The sequence below is a fragment of the Hemitrygon akajei genome, chromosome 1 (assembly GCF_048418815.1).
Source record: "Hemitrygon akajei chromosome 1, sHemAka1.3, whole genome shotgun sequence".
In the NCBI taxonomy this organism is placed as follows: domain Eukaryota; kingdom Metazoa; phylum Chordata; class Chondrichthyes; order Myliobatiformes; family Dasyatidae; genus Hemitrygon; species Hemitrygon akajei.
Genome location: NC_133124.1, coordinates 83765824 through 83782979, shown reverse-complemented (window position 1 = coordinate 83782979; position 17156 = coordinate 83765824). Strand labels below are relative to the sequence as shown.

The 17156-nt window shown below is 42.5% G+C and overlaps 1 protein-coding gene across 6 annotated transcripts in view; it reads right to left on the bottom strand.

Moving 5' to 3' along the window:
* LOC140728294 (protein spire homolog 1-like) overlaps positions 1 to 17156 on the bottom strand; it is a 258068-nt gene that overhangs the window by 181484 nt on the left and 59428 nt on the right. Inside the window, exon 1 of one of the 6 annotated variants that reach the window (XM_073046857.1) lies at positions 5926 to 5985. The exons of the other annotated variants lie outside the window; for them this stretch is intronic. The gene's annotated coding sequence lies outside the window, so the exon portion shown is untranslated. Of the gene's footprint in view, positions 1 to 5925; positions 5986 to 17156 lie in introns of those variants that run through there. 6 annotated transcript variants of the gene reach the window in all.

Here is a 17156-nt window from a genome sequence, read left to right as displayed (position 1 = left end):
TGTGGTATCAGTTAAAATATAACCTCCACACACATGATCAGGACTGAACTCTGGTTGCTGCAGATCTGAGACAATTCTCTCTACTGGCTCTGCCACAGTGTCCTCCCATGTTCTCCAAAACTGGATTAGCAGTAATTGGGTCTGATTATACAGGTCTGAAGTGAAATGCTGTGCTGGAACAACATTGCACATTGGACCTGAATAATCAAACTGAATAGAAGCTCAGGACAGCTCGACTTTGCAACTGCAAAGGATAAGCAGCAAATAAATCACAAAACTATGTTTTTGTTTGTGCATCAATGTATCCATTGGGACAGCAGCATTTTATTGTCAACCCCAAATTAAAACTGCACTGAGGAAGCTGTAATGAATAAGGTTCAAAGTGCAAGGTAAATTTATTATCAGAGTACATATAGGTCACCATATTCTACCTTGAGATTCCTTTATTTGCAGGTGTTTACAGGAAAATAAAATACAATAGAATTTATGAAAAACTATAAATAACAAAAATAACTATAAAAAACTGCAAAATACAAATTGTGCAAACAATGAAAAATGTAAATAAACAATACTGAGTTGTAGAGTGCTTTAAAGTGACGTGTTAGGCTATTAAGTAGGTTCAGCATTATCCACACTAGTTCAGGAGCTTGATGGTTGCAGGGTAATAACTGTTTCTGAACCTGGTGGTGTGGGACCTAATGCTCCTGCACTTCCTGCACTGGTAGTAGCAAGGAGGGAGCATGGCCTGGATGATGGGGGTCTTTGATGATGGACGCTGCTTTCTTGTGGCGGCACTCCATGTAGATGTACTCAGTGATGGAGAGGGCCGTATCCACCACTTTATATCGACTTCCCCATTTCTGTGCATGGGTGCTTCCATATCAGGTCATGGTGAAACCAGGCAAATTGCTCTCCACTGTGCATCTATAGAACTTTCATTGGACTTAAAACAAACAAACATGCAATTGGCCAACCAAGTTCATGGTCAAACAAAACAATCTTGTTTTGGTTAATTAAGACTCCCCAGTTACTGTGGTGGGATTCACAATTATATCTGTAGCTCACTAGTCCAAGTCTCTCTGCTCTTATAACCATTTAGTCAAAGAACTTCTAGATCTTCATTATTAGACCACAGCACGATAACTCCACAGATCAGGCCCCTCAGTAATAAAATGTTCCAGTTATGTGTTCATGCTCAGAAAGTCCTTTTGCCATTTAAGCCTCCCAATCTACCTTTCTCAAGCAATTAGTTAAAAAAGTTTTCAAAATTACAAAAGGAACTAAACAGAGCTAACCACTCTGCTTGGGGATACAGATTTATAGTCACTGTTAATAGAACCAAATGGGTGTACGAGAACAATTATTTTCATGCAGTTATGATTTGGAATGCACAATCTGAAAGGGAGCTTTTAACAGATAATTGGATCATGTCTACATTACAAAGCAGTGGGGGAAAGAACAGCTAAATTGTAGGCCAATCAGCTAAGGTGGGGGGGGGGGGGTGAATGGTCTCCTTCCAAGCCGGAACAGTTCTACAATTTGTCCTTTCCACCTAATATCCATTTCACTCTCCCACCGCTCCACATCTCCAAAGTGGGGAGTTCCCTATTCTGCCAATTCTCCGGGTAAAGTGATCTGGTCTGCTTTCTTTATTGGATTTAATTGGTACTCTCCTGTAGGGGCTTATAGGGGATATGGGGGAAAACAAGAAATAAATTAGGTGGACAAAAAGAGGCCATAAAATCACAGTAGCAAGGAGGATTCATGAGAATCTAAAATCTTTTATATGTATATTAGAAGTAAGAAAATAGCTAGGGAACAAGAAGATTCCTCCTCAGGCCCCTGAGGGGACCCATGTGTAGAGCCAGGAAATACAAGCAAGATTATAAATGAATACTTCTCATCTGTTATTAGCCACAGGAAGGACATGGATGCTGGAAAGTTGAGAAAGGGAGAGGCTGATATTCTGGAGTATGACTGTATCAGGAAGGAGGAAATGCTAGAAATACTGGAGCACATTAGGGTGGATAAATATCCTGGGCCTGACCAAATCTACCGCAGGGAAACAAGGGAGGAGATTGCTGGGGTTCTGTAAGACACACTTACATCATGGGTGAGGTACCAGAAGATTGGGGGATTGATAATATCAAACCCAGGGATAAGCCTGGAAACTACAGGCTGATGCATCCTATATCAGTGGCACTCAGAGAAGGTTCTGAGGGACAGGATTTATGCTCATTTGGAAAGCTGGGCACCGATTCAGAGGATACAGAATGGTTTTGTACAGGAGAAATTGTATCTCAGAAATCTGATCGAGTTGTTTCAGAGTGGATTGGATGACAGCAGAGTTGTAAATGTCGTTTATGAAAACTTCAAAAAGGTTTCTGACAAGGTCCTGCACAGTATGCACAAGAGATCCTCAGGATCCAATGAGGGTAGCAGTGAATACCGTACTGCCTACAAGTCTGTAACAAGTGGTGAACGACAGGGATCAATGCTGGGACCTTTGTTATTTGAAATATAAATAAGATGAGAAAGTAAGAGGTCTGATCAGTGAGTTTGCAGCCAATATGAGAATTAGAGTCATAGATAGCAAAGAAAGGTGAATATGGGGTGGAGAGAGAGAGTGTCCAGGACCAGAGGGCACAACCTTAGAATAAAAGGATATCCCTTTAGAAAAGAGATGGAGAAATTTCTTTAGCCAGATGATGGCAAATATGTGAAATTCATTGCCATAGACAGTTTTGGAGGTCAGTTCATTGGGCATATTTAAAGCTGAGGCTGATGGGTTCTTTATTAGTAAGGGCATCAAGGGTTAAGAGGAAAAGTCAGGAGAATGCAGTTGAGAGGGATAATAAATCAGCCATGATTTGATGTGCCAAATGGCCTAAATCTGCTGTCTTATGAAGTATATACAGTACATCAGGTAGAAAGTGGGTCAGAGTGGCGATAGATGCAATTTACACACAAGTGCAAAGTAATAGCCTTTGGGAAGTCAGATTCTGGGAGGACATGGAAAAAGGGTGGAACTGGTGTGCAACGAGATCTTGATGCATGTCCATTGCTCCCTGAAAATGGCAACAGAGATAGCTAGGGTAGTGAAAAAGGCATTTAGGTAGGTTTGCCTTCATGGGCTCAAACACTGGGTATAAGAATTGGGAAGTCACATTGCAGCAGTACAAAACACTGGTTAGATCTTTCTTGTATACTTAGTATAGTTCTAGTTTCCACATTACAGGATGGATGTGGAAGAAAGAGAATTACAAAAGATTCAACAAGATGTTGCCTGCAGTGATAAGGAGAGATCAAATAAACTGGGTTTATTCTCACTGAGGCTGAAGCGTGTCCTTAGAAGTTTATAAAATAACGAAGGGCAGAGATAGGATCTTTTTCGCAGGACTTGGGAATCTAAAACACGGAGGGCACAGGTAGAAGGTGAGAGAGGAGAGATTGAGTAAGCATTTCACACAGAGTAGTGAGTATCTGGAACAAAAACTGTCAGCAGGTAGTGGACACAACGATAATGCTTAAAAGGCATTCCTCTCCGAGAAAAGGCACAGAGAGATGTTGGCCTAATACAGGCAAATAGGATTAATGTACCATGACCGTCAGCATGGACGAGGTGAGCCATAAAGACCCATGTCGTGCTCTAATTGCCAGTTGTTTATTTTCCCTTAGGTGTAGGTCACCTTTCTAAAGGCATTCACTCTATCAAAACCTCTCTAAGATCCCCACATGTTTCCTTACAGCCCTCTCTTACCTGGCAGTGAGGAACCCTGCCCACTCACACTTCCTCAAAAGTTAGAAAAGGATACATGGGAAGTTAGCGCCAGAGAACAAAAACGTGACAACATTATTTCAAAATGCACATGGAAGTTTCTCAGAACTTTTCACAACTGATTCTCCTGTAGAACAACAGTATCGTAACAAGAAAGAACAGCAGTTAAATGTAATGCTTAACCTGTTAATTTGATGCAACCAACATAGTTATAGTCAACACAGACCCATACAAAGGCATTTAGAGGCTGCTGAAAAGTTAAAGCCATTGAGTCATACAGTCCAGAAATAAGCCCTTTGGCCCAACTTGCCCAAGATGATCAAGAGGCCCGTCATAGTTAATTCCATTTGCCCACATTTGGCTCGAATCTCTAAACTTTTTTTATCCATATACCCGTCAGTGCTTTTTGAATGTTGTTATTGTACCTGATTCAACTACGGTACTTCCTTTCACAATTTGTCCCTTATATGCACCACACTCATTATGAAGTAGCTGCCCCCTGGGTTCCTTTTAAATGTTTTTCCTCTCACCTTAAACCAGCACTCTCTAGTTTTTGATTCCCTTTTCTTGGGAAATAAAACACTTTCTATCACAAACAAGAGAAAATCTGCAGATGCTGGAAATCCAAGCAACACACACAAAATTTTGGAGGAATTCAGCAGGCCAAGCAGTATCTATGGAAAAAAGTACAGTCGACATTTTGGGCTGAAATTATTTCATACACCTTTAAGGTTATCCTCAGTCTCCTACATTCAAAGGAATAAAGTCCTAAACTGCCCAACCTCTCCCTAAAACTCAGGCCCTCAAGTCATCACTGAATCCCATTGCATGAACATTTAAAGCCTTGTGTGTGCATCAGTACTTGAAAGAGCTCTGGAATTAATCTAAATTCCTTGGCCTTTCCACTCTCAAAAAAATTGACTAACCTACCACAATTTGGCTCACACTGTCGAGAAGTATTATTGGAACGTGTGCCTGAGCTGTAATGGGAGACTGAAGAGACCATGGCTGTATTCCCTGCAGTGTAGGAGGCTGAGGAGTGACTTTATACAGGTTTTTAAAGTCATGAAGGGCACAGTAGATAGAATGGTCAGTCCTCTTCCCAGGATAGGGGAGTTCCTAAACTAAAGGACATAGATTTAAGTTGGGAGGTGGAAAAAACTTAGGGGACCCAAAGAGCATCTTTTTCCCTCCACACAGAGGGTGGTAGAACCAGCTGCTGGAGGAAGTGGTGGAGGCGGTGGGGGGGGGGGGGGGGGAATTTAAAACAATTAAAAGGCATTTGGATTGGTACATGGGCAAGAAAAGCTTTAGAGGGAATTGGGTCAAATGCAGAGAAATGGGACCAGCTCAGAAAGGCAACTTAGTGAGCATGGATCAGTTAGGCCGCTAGGCCTATTTCTGTACTGCAGTAACTCTGAATAAAACTGGTTGGTTTAAATATTTGCTAATTTGATGGCATTTTGCCTTACAAATCTCTACCCTGCATTTTATTATCATAGAACACTACAGCACAGTACAGGCCCTTCAGCCCTCCATGTTGTGCCAACCCATATAATCCTTAAAAAAAAGTACTAAACCCACACTACCTCAAAGAACTTCAACACCATTTCTTTCTCTGAAAACCCCAAATGCATTAGGACCATTCAATTAAGGCACAACCAGTTTCCACAAAATCACCCTGTTAACTGCGATATCAAACCATACATTAATCCTTTTAAAAGCACAGGAAAGGGTCAATGATATTTGAAAATGTCATTGACTATCAGTTTGTTCTTTATTATGGAAGCATTCTGCGCAGGATAACCCAGTGTGGACCCCCAGCTTATCACTGTGCAGTCAGGTCAGCACTGGACTAAGGGTCTTCACCCAGTGAATGTAATGACAGCATTATGAAGTGAGACTAGACACCTTAATTTCAGTCAAGCGAGCAGGAACCTTAATTGGGATGTGTTACCTGAAAAGGGCAATGGAGCAAGAGAATTTCATTCAGCTAAACAGAACTGAAATGATTGCTAAAAAGGAAACATTAGCAGGCCCCTTGAGAAAATGGCTGATTGGAAGGCTCTGTCAAAGAGTTAGTGCTTCATAATGAACAAAATGATCTCCTTTGTGGTACATGCGGGCAAGGGAAAATTCATCTTTACCTGATGTCATTAAATGCACATCACTGCAGCAGCGTTGAAACGATAGATTTGGCTCCATGCATTCACAACTGAATAGATTTCTGTAAGCAGTTACAACAAAGAGCCATCACCACATTGTGCCTTAAGCTCAATGGTTTTTTTCTTTAAACTGGCAACAGCACTCAAAGAGCCTGAAAGACAGTTGTAAAGAGAAAACAAAAACTGTTCATATGGCAATAGAGGCACACTGTTGGGTATATCAGTGGCAACTAACCCAGAAAATTCAAATCAGACATCGTGCACAAAATATTCCACTTCCAGACACAAGTGACCACCATCTGTTTTTCTTAAATAAACATCATCACACTCTGTTCATCTTTGTAATTTAGAATGAATTCCCAAGACTACGGTCCAGTAATTCAGCAAGGATGACTCAATAGCTACAGCTTGCTCATGCAGAGTGGACCTGACAACAATATTTGCAGTGGGCGGAGAATGCTGTGTGAATGAGACTGCCTGGTTTTGAGGAACCATTTCCTCCGGCACTAAATAATTACTTCAGTGGTGACTCACCTTGTGTACAGCAGATTTTTGACATCTTTATTAATTTACTAAATTTGAATTTCATGGCCCATGCTGCACATGGTTTGAATTGTGATGGCAGAGATGTTTCTGTGTACAACGGGAGCTGTTATTCTACCACAAACCATTATTATGGGACCATATCTATTTTCCCCTTAGCAATGCATTTTGAATCTATGCAGCCCAATGGAACCAGCATCAAATACCTACAACAGCAGCAAAAATTTGCCCCAGTTGTTCTGCTCACTGCATTCTTAGCATAAAACAAAGATAACGTTTAAAATACTGTAAACTGGCCTAATACAAAGCTTTGGGAGGTAAATACATCCCATGTTCACCTGTGAGATATATTATATATTATTTTATATATATAAAAAATTACACACACACAAGTACGTTTGTACATAAAATGCTCAATAGAGGTTGAGCATCCCTCATCAGAAATGCTTGGGGCCAGAAGGGTTTTGGACTTTGGAACAGTTGCATCTATACAATGAGATACACCTTGGGGATGGGATCCAAATCTAAACCCAAAATCCATTTACAGTACTTGTACAGTTTATGTATAGCTTGTGTGAAGTTCAGAGTGAACAATTTGCAGTCAGAGCACAATCTGATGTGATGGAGTTGGGTCCTCCAGACTGTCAGAGTTGACTGACCCTGATCGCATCTATTAGTGGGTTCCAGCGCTGCAACTGGCTTCATATCCTCCATTCATTTCAAGCAGCCACTTGTTCCCCAGCAACTACGATGAGAGGGTGGGGGTAGTTTTATACATTTCAACAATTCTGTGCACAAAACAATTACCTTCCATTTTCATTTTTTTGTGATATCTGCTTGTTTCATGATCAGCATAACATTAAGCAGCATACATTCATTCCGATAGAGAAATCCACTGTTTCAATACACAATCGAGATCTTAATTTTTTTTCACTTTATGCAGTGTTTTTCTATTTTTCCATTAACTTCTGTTCATTACATATGTGACGTCACTTCTCAGAACTGTCTGGGGTGCTCAGAGACCTGCATATCACCTCATCACCTGGGAAGCTTTGAAAAAAAAATTGGATTTTGGAGGTTTTCAAATTTTGGATGAGGGGTATTCAACTTGTATTATGTTTATTATATTTAAATATTTAAGATCCAAACTCAATGTTTTATGAACAGCTTATTCCCCTCTACCATCACTATCTCACTGTTTCTCTTTTGCAAGCTATCCATTTTTATTGTGACATATAGTAATTTGTTATGCCTGCACTGCACTGCTGCCACAAAGCAACAAACTTCACCACAATTCAGTGACAATAAACCTGATCCTGATTCTAGTTCTTCATAGAAGAGAGCAACATTATTTCCTCAAGAAAACTGAGCATTTATTTCTGCAGCATTTCAACCTATTGAACTTGACATTTATTGGGAAACCTCATTTGGATGATAGTTGAGTGCTGATCCCTCTCATAATCAACTGTGGGGCCCACTCTCATCAATACACTGATTAACTATAACTACAGGTACCAAGGTAGAGTGAAAAGCTTTGTTTTGCATGCCACCCATTCAGATCATTTCATTACATTAGTATGTTCAGGTAGTTCAAAAACAAACAATGCAGAATATAGGGTTGCAATGACAGAAGTGTAAGGCTGGCCATGCACACTACGGTGCAAGGTGCAAAGCTGTAACAAGGTAGATTGAGAACTCAAGCGCCAAACCTTTTGGGCACAAGGGCACCAAAGGTTACAGGGCAAAGTACGGAGAATGGGGGAAATGGTTGAGGGGGGAAATAATTCAGCTATGAAGTGGAGCAGATCCAGTGGACAGAATGGCCTAATTCTGCTCTGATGGTCATTTTATTCAAGAGGTTAATTCAAGAGTTTTATAGCAGTGGACAAAAGCTATCGTTTTAGGTTTTAGTATCTTCTGCCGAATGGGAGTGGGGGTGGAAAAAAAGAACAGCCTTGGTGGGAGAGGTTCCTTGACGACACTGGCTGCTTTACCAAGGAGGTGAGTATGAACCGATAGAAGTTAATCACTGGGTTTGTAAATTGAATTAAACTGAACTGACTTTATTACTTACATCCTTTATATACATGGAGAGTAAAAATCTTTATGCTGCATCTCTGTCTAAATGTACAATTTATAGTAATTTATCATAAATATTATGTACAACAGGATAGTCAATATAAAAGAAATACAGTAACATCAGCATGAATTAATCAGTCTGATGGCCTGGTGGAAGAAGCTGTCCCGGAGCCTGTTGGTCCTAGTTTTTATGCTGTGGTACTGTTTCCCAGATGGTAGCAGCTGGAACAGTTTGTGGTTGGGGTGACTCGGGTCCCCTATGATCCTTCAGGCCCTTTTTACAGACCTGTCTTCGTAAATGTCCTGAATAGTGGGAAGTTCACATCTACAGATGCACAGGGCTGTCCTCACCAATCTCTGCAGAGTCCTGAGATTGAGGAAAGTACCGTTCCCATACCAGGCAGTGATGCAGCCAATCAGGATGCTCTCAATTGTGCCCTTATAGGAAATTCTTAGGATTTGGGGGCCCACACCAAACTTCAACCATCTGAGGTGTAAGAGGTGCTGTTGTGCCTTTTTCTCTACACAGCTGGTACGTACAGGCCATGCGAGATCCTTGGTGATGTTTATGCCGAAGAACTTAAAGCTGTTCCCCTCTCAACTCCAAATCCATTGATGCCCATCTCCATTCCTCCTGTAGCTGACAACCGGCTCCTTTGTTTTTACGACATTGAGGGAGAGTTTGCTAAACAGCTGCACAATTTACAAAGCACCCAGAGGTGAGTGGGGGGGGGGGGGGGTGGAAATGTTGGGCATAGAATACAACAGCTATAAAATGATAACAGCATAAGTCTAGGTCTCTGGCAATGAGCTGTTTGAGTGAGTTACAAAGCTTCTGCTAGATTATTTTTCTAGAATTCTTCCTGCTCATTATTCTCTAGGTAATTGGACTGCAGAGTAAAAGATTAAACCCATTACTTCTGTGCACACAGATACCACCCAGACAGCGAGGACAAGAACAAGCAGCAGGGATTATCAGTGATTGGTTACCACCACCTCCCCCCACCCCACACTCAGCCCCTTCAAAGCACCTCAGTGCCATCTCAACATGGGAGCTGCCCTCTGTTCTCATTGAGCAGAGCAGGAAAGCCATAGTGCTCATAGGAAAACCACATTCCTAGCAGGTTCTAACTCCGACCACATTCCTCACCGGCCTTTACTGGTCAGAACTCCTCCATGATTTGAGATCAGTGACATCAGCAGATGTTGTCCCAGACAGCACTGAACAGTCGGCATTTAAGATATGCAAGAAAAATGTATAAGCTCGTGAGGATTGCACAAAGCAGAAGTTGGATATTAACATAATTGACAACAGTGACTTACATTTATGTAGTTCTTTTAATACGATAAACTACCCATCTCAGTAAACAAAACATGACAAGCTACACAAGGAGATGTGGCAGGTGGCCTACCACTGAGCAGTAGATTTTAAAGAGTCTGAAAGGACAGGCAGCGAGAACAAAGCAGTACAGCAGAGTACAAGCCCTTCAGCCCACAATGTTGTGCTGGCCTTTTAACCTACTCCAAGATCAATCTAACCCTTCTCCCTCATATGACCCTCCATTTTTCTTTCATCTCTGTGCCCATCTAAAAGTCTCTTAAATGTCCATAAAATGTATCAGCCTCTATCACTATGCCTGGCATCTCACCATTAAAACCTACCTTTGATACCCCTGGCCCCATGCTCTCCTCTTTAAAACTATGCCCCCTCATATTAGCCATTTCTGCCCTGGGAAAAAGTTGTTTGTTGTCCACTCTATGATTCTTAACATCTTATACACCTCTCACCCTCTGTTGCTCCAAAGAGAAATGCCCTAATTCACTCAATCTTTCCTCATAAGATGCTCTCTATTCCTGGCAGCATCCTGGTAAATCTTTTCGAAAGCTTCCACATTCATATAAAGAGGTGACCAGAACTGAATACTTGGGGTTAAGGGCAATTAGAGGAGATGGTGAGTTGAAACAGTTGGTGAGGTGGAACATATGTATTTAATTGCCTGGGATTGGAGGAATGCAGATGTGTGGGATGGTTGTGAGGGAGATGTGAGATTGTGGAGAATTTGAAAACGATGAGTGAATTATAAAATAGAGGTGCTGTTTAACCCAGGACCAATGTAGATTTGCCAACTATGAAACATGATAGGTGACATAACAGAGGGCAAGTCAGGACCCAAGAGCAGAAGTTTTGGATGACCTCATCAGTGGAAGGAGTACTGAGGGACAAGGAAATGTCTGTCAGACTAGTAGAAGTAACAAGGACATGGATGACCAGTGATACCAGCACTGTTGGGCTGTAGATATAGAGAGAGATGTGCAAAGTTAAATTGAGGGTGGAATGCAAATAGTTTTGTAGAGGATATGAATTGAGAAAAACTTGCTTGTTCACATGCATGAGCCTTTGAAAGTGGTAGAACCAGCTGATAAACCTGTTAACAAGGGAATACTGAGCACTTATAAATAGAGATACGGGTACAAAAGGCAAAGGGCGTTTTTTGATGAGCCCTACCCACCCACAAGGAAACAGCTGGCAGCAGTGTTCTGAACTGGCACCACAGGATGGAGGAAGGATGGAGTATATAGCGTAATTTAAATGTTTAAATTGCATTGTTTATTATTAGAAGCTCATAGGCATAGGACTAGAATAATTAAAACAAGCCAATTTAAGATCATCAAGATGACCCGCTGAGTTCCTAAAGTGCTTTGTGTGTCTAAGGTCTAATTTGCCATTTTCTCCATTTTAGACAGGACACTGTGGTGTTGCACTGAGAATGCTCCTGTTCCTCTGGGAAGGAAGGCAGGGTCCAAATAGAAAGGAGATTGCACGCGGCTCCAACGGGAGACGCTACAGCTGAAATCCAGAGTCACAGCCAGGGGTGCTTCAGAAAACAACATTGCTTTAAGATGTTTAAAAAAAAAATCAATACTCAAAAATCAGTGGATCCCAGACTGCAGACTCAAGTCATGAGTGTAGTTCCCCTTTAAGAAAACTGGTGAGGAAGCCGAGCTGCTCTATAGGTACGATTGAAACATAGATGCTTTGATCCTTCTCCCCTTCTCCCCCCCCTCCCCACCCCCAACTATCTGCTGGTGAATGTATTGTCTCTGGAAAATAACCTCTGAGCAAGATTGTTGTACCAGAGGGACATCAGAAATTTGGTGCACTCTGCGCCATCTCCCGCCATTTAAGATGCAGCGCTGCAGCTTGATTGCTCCACCATTCTCCGCAAGGACAAGACAGCTCAGTCTTTTAAAGGCAGACGAGATGGAGTATGCCTTATGATGATCTTATTATGGTGCACAGATGTGGCAATCTGTCTCAATCCTGCTCACCCAACCCAAATCATCTAGTAGTCAAATAATGTCATTTTTATCTGCCAAGGGAGTTTTCAGCCATCATCCTGGTAGCGGTGCACGTATCTTAGGCCAATGTTAGGAAAGCACTGTAATCAACAGGCATGATTATTGATGCCTTCCCTATCATTGTGGGGTACTTCAGCCAGGTCAGCTTGAAGTCTCTGAACCCCGGATGTGACGTCATCGCAGCCGCGATGTATTACAGACAAATCAATTGATTTAAACAATCCTAACTTTAACTAAAAATGCTAACAAATTACTACGCGAAAATATTATAAACTAAATAACTGCCATAAAGGCAGCACACTCCCCGCTTGGCCTTCGTAAGGTCACAATGAACATAATACAAACTTCAGTCTCTAAATTAGTCATTAGGTAGAAGTAGAATGACTTCTGTAACGGGCCTTTGGTAAATTGTCACATTGCCTTGGTCGGTAGTTTTCAATTCAACCTTCCTGACGTGTCCATCCCTACTAGGGAATGTGGCAGTGATCCTGGCCATTGGCCAGCAGTTGCGGGCGATTTGCTTGTCCCTGAGCAGGACTAAATCTCCAACTTGAAGGTTCCTGCGGGTTTCTGACCACTTTTGTCTGTGTTGCAACAAAGGTAGATATTCCTGTCTCCAACGAGACCAGAATCGATTTGCCAGGGCCTGGACCTGTCTCCATTGCTTTGTGTACAGATCCTTCTCGGAGAAGTCCCCCGGTGGAGGGGCAGCTCCTGCCTTCTGCGTAAGGAGCATTGATGGCGAGAGTATGAAGGGGTTTTCCGGGTCAGAAGATACGGGTAGGAGTGGTCGTGCATTCATAATGGCTGTGACCTCTGCCATTAGTGTGCACAGTACCTCGTGGGTCAGTCGGGTGCTTTGCTGCAGAAACATTGAATCAAGAATTCTTCTGGCGATACCAATCATCCGCTCCCATGCGCCTCCCATGTGAGAGGCGTGTGGTGTGTTGAACTCCCAGTTGCATCCCTGCTGACTGAGGTATTGTTGCACCGTTTTATCCATCCCCAGCTCCTTTGATGCTCCAACAAAGTTCGTGCCGCGGTCAGACCTTAACTGTTTTGCAGGGCCTCTTAGTGCGAAGAAGCGCCTGAGAGCGTTAATGCAGCTGGAGGCATCCAAAGATTCGATGACCTCAATGTGTACCGCTCTCGAACTCATGCAGCTAAACATAATGGCCCACCGCTTGCTCTCTGCCTGTCCCCCTCTGGTACGCCTCGTTATGATAGTCCAGGGACCAAACACGTCGAGCCCCACATATGTAAAAGGAGGACAGACCTCGAGGCGTTCTGGTGGGAGGTCCGCCATACGTTGAACTTCCAAACCGCCTCGCAGTTTCCTGCAGGTTACGCATTTATGAAGTACTGAATTGATCAGTGTTTTACCTCCCAAGATCCACAGTCCTGCTGCCCTGATTGCTCCTTCCGTCAGATGACGGCCCTGATGCCTTACCTGTTCATGGTGATGGCGAGTGAGCTGTAAAGACACGTGGCTGTCTTTGGGCAGGATTACCGGACACTTTTCTGCAGCTGGAAGTTGGGAGTGGATTAACCGACCTCCGATGCAGATGATATCGTTCTTCAGGATCGGGCTGAATTTCCTCAGGGGGCTGTCCTTAGGTATTGGTTTATTAGCTTGGAGAGCTGAAAACTCCTCTGCGAAAGCCGCTCTTTGAGTTGCTTTAAAGATGACGTCCTTTGCCTGGGCCAATTCATCCGCAGTGCGGGCTAGGTTACATTTGTGCCATCCCCTACATTTACTGTTTCGGGATGAACGTTGGTGTGATCTGGCCATGTGAATGAGGAACGCAAGCCCTCTCACTAAAGAACGCCAAGTGGAGAACCGTTGAAAGCGTTCGTTAGTACGTGTCAATTCTTCGAGGTAGGTGGCTCCTGTTTGTATTATGTTCATTGTGACCTTACGAAGGCCAAGCGGGGAGTGTGCTGCCTTTATGGCAGTTATTTAGTTTATAATATTTTCGCGTAGTAATTTGTTAGCATTTTTAGTTAAAGTTAGGATTGTTTAAATCAATTGATTTGTCTGTAATACATCGCGGCTGCGATGACGTCACATCCGGGTTCGCCGCGTCTTGTGGGGAATTACCGGTTTGAGATTCACGCAAGGGTGGGGGTCACTCACATGTGCGACCATAACGCTGACTAGGGTCTCTCTATGCACCAAAGACACAGTGAAAGCAACGCTGTAAGTCATTAGATAATCGGTATTTTGAGTTAAAATGTTAACGCCGATTCTGTTAAAAGTAACGACGGTCGGTAAGGTTTACCTTTTCGTCAGTTAAAGAGTCGGGATAGTTTGTATTGAAGTGTATCTAAAGCAGCCAATGGAGCAGCTAGATTCTGACTGTATGCTGCACTTTAATGTAATGTAGTTATTGTAGTTTTACTTTTGCAAGTATTCACAATGTAAATGTGATATTTAGAAGGGAACAAACACTGTACCAATCTTGTATTGTTTTTCAACAGTTTTCACCATGCGTTAATGTGCAGAGTGAACAGTAAATGGTTAATCTTACTGCGGTCTCGTTTGCATTGATTCTGGTTTATCTCGACGTTTACCTCGGCGTTATTTCACACCCGAGCGAGAACGTTACAGTGAAAAAGCGTTGCTTTCACTGTGTCTTTGGTGCATAGAGAGACCCTAGTCAGCGTTAGGCCACCAAAGCCTACGTAATTCTGGATGATCAGAGCAATCGCTCGCTAGCCCGTCCAGAGTTCTTTGACTTGTTCAACATTGAGAGCGAGCAGTTCCCATACTACCTTAGAACTTGCTCAGGCAACATGGAAACTTACGGAAGGAAGGCCGAAGGCTTCCAGATCGAGTCCCTGGATGGTAAAGTCGTCATCCGTCTCCCTCCGCTCTTAGAGTGCAATGAAATCTTGAACAACCGCACCGAGATCCCGACGCCAAGTGCGGTGCTACACCAGCCCCATCTCCACCACATCGCCAAACACATCCCAGAGCTGGATCCAGAAGCAGAAATACTCCTGCTATTAGGAAGAGATGTTCTCCAGGTGCACAAGGTTAGGCAGCAGGTCAATGGACCACACGACGCCCCCTTTGCGCAACGCCTGGATCTGGGCTGGGTGGTGATAGGAGAGGTGTGCCAATGCTTTTTGAGTTAGTGATTTAGATGCATATCATATTATTACTGAGTTAAGTATTGTATGTAAGGAGTTTTTGCTACAACAAGTGTATGGGACATTGGAAAAAATGTTGAATTTCCCCATGGGGATGAATAAAGTATCTATCTATCTATCTATCTATCTATCTATACCACCTAAAGAACTAGAGATTCTAACACACTTGACCACTGTTATATCACCACCAGGAACACTTACCGAGATATCCTACGCCCACACTTTGGGAAGTCCAGTCACCTGACTGTACTTCTACTCCCAGAGTATGGGCAGAGAGTAATGACTGCAGCACCTGTGATGAGGAGCAAGCTATGGTAAAGGGGGGTGGAGGAGCATTTACAGGACTGCTTGAGTCAATGGACTGGACAATATTCACCTTTGAATCTGAATGAATACACTACACGTGCCACCAAGTTCATCAAGACCCGTATGGCCCAGTGTGTGCCTTCAAGAACATACCTGGCATACTCAAAACAAAAAACTGTGGATAAACCTGGACATTCGTAGTCTGAGGGCAAGATCTGTAGCATTCAAGACTGGTGACCCAAACTATACAAGAAGTCCATCTATGGCCTGCAGAAGGCTATCTTAAGAGCAAGAAAACAATTCCAATTGAAGTTCAAGATGGAATTGGATGCACATCAGCTCTGAAAGAGTTTACAGTTCATTACTTCCCATAAAACAAAACATAACATCATGAATGACTGATATCTCACTCCCAGATGTCAACACCTTTTGGCATGTTTTGTAAGTTAGAATAAAACTACAGCTGAGTGAATCTCTGCAGCATCTGGTGACCCAGTGATCTTTGTCTCCGAAGCTGACATCAGAACATTTTTCAAGAGGGTAAACAACTAGGCCCTGATGGAATACCCGGTAGGCCATTGAAAACCTATACCAACCAACTGGCAGGAGTATACAACAAAATCATCACTCTCTAACTACTGCAGTCGGAGGTTCCCACCTACTTCAACAAGGCAACAATCATATCAGTGCTCAAGAAGAGTAGGTCAACTATCACACAGTAGCATTCACATCTACTATGAAGTGCTTTGAGAGGTTGGTCATGGGTAGAATCAACTCCTGCCTCAGCAAAAACCTGGACCCTCTGCAATTTGCCCATCACAACAATAGGTCTACAATGGATCTAATCTCACTGGCTCTCCACTCAGTCTTGGATCACCCAAACAATCATAATACTTACATCAGGCTACCGTCTATTGACTACAGCTCAGCATTCAACCCTCACTTCAAATCAGAAGGCTCCAAAATGTGGGCCTCTTTACCTCTCTCTGCAACTGGATCTTTGACTTCCTCACTGGGAGATCTCAGTCTGTGCAGATCGGAAATAACATCTCACTGAGGATCAACACCTGTGCACATGCTGAGCCCACTGTTCCATTCTCTCTACACCCACGACTGTGTGGCTAGACACAGCTCAAATGCCATCTATAAAATTTGCCAACTAGCATAAAGTTTCTCTCTATGCTGATGACTTATTACTCTTTCTCTCAAATCCGTCTACATCCTTACCTCTAATGTTTTCACTTCTTGACCAGTTTAGCCAGATCTCTGGCTATAAACTCAATTTACATAAGAGTGAACTTTTCCCAATTAATAAAGAAGCACAAGAACTAATATTTCGTGATCTCCCTTTTAAAGTAGTCCATAATCAATTTACTTATTTTGAAATTACAGTCACAAGGAAGTTTAAAGATCTCTTTCGTGAAAACTTTGTCAATCTTTCATATACTATAAAATAGAGTCTGGCACAATGGTCACCTCTATCTATGTCTTTGGTAGGTCATATTAATGTTGTTAAAATGTATGTTCTCCCCAAATTTTTATACTTATTTCAATCTATCCCAATTTTTATTCCTAAATCTTTTTTTGATTCCTTAGACTCTATTATTTTGTCATATCTGTGGCAGAATAAGCGCTCTAGAATTAATAAAATCCACCTCCAAAAATCTAAAAAAAGAGGGTGGCATGGCTTTACCTAACTTTCGCTTATATTATTGGGCAGCTAATATACGTTGTGCTACCTTCTGGTCTTTCTTCCACGGTCAACCCGA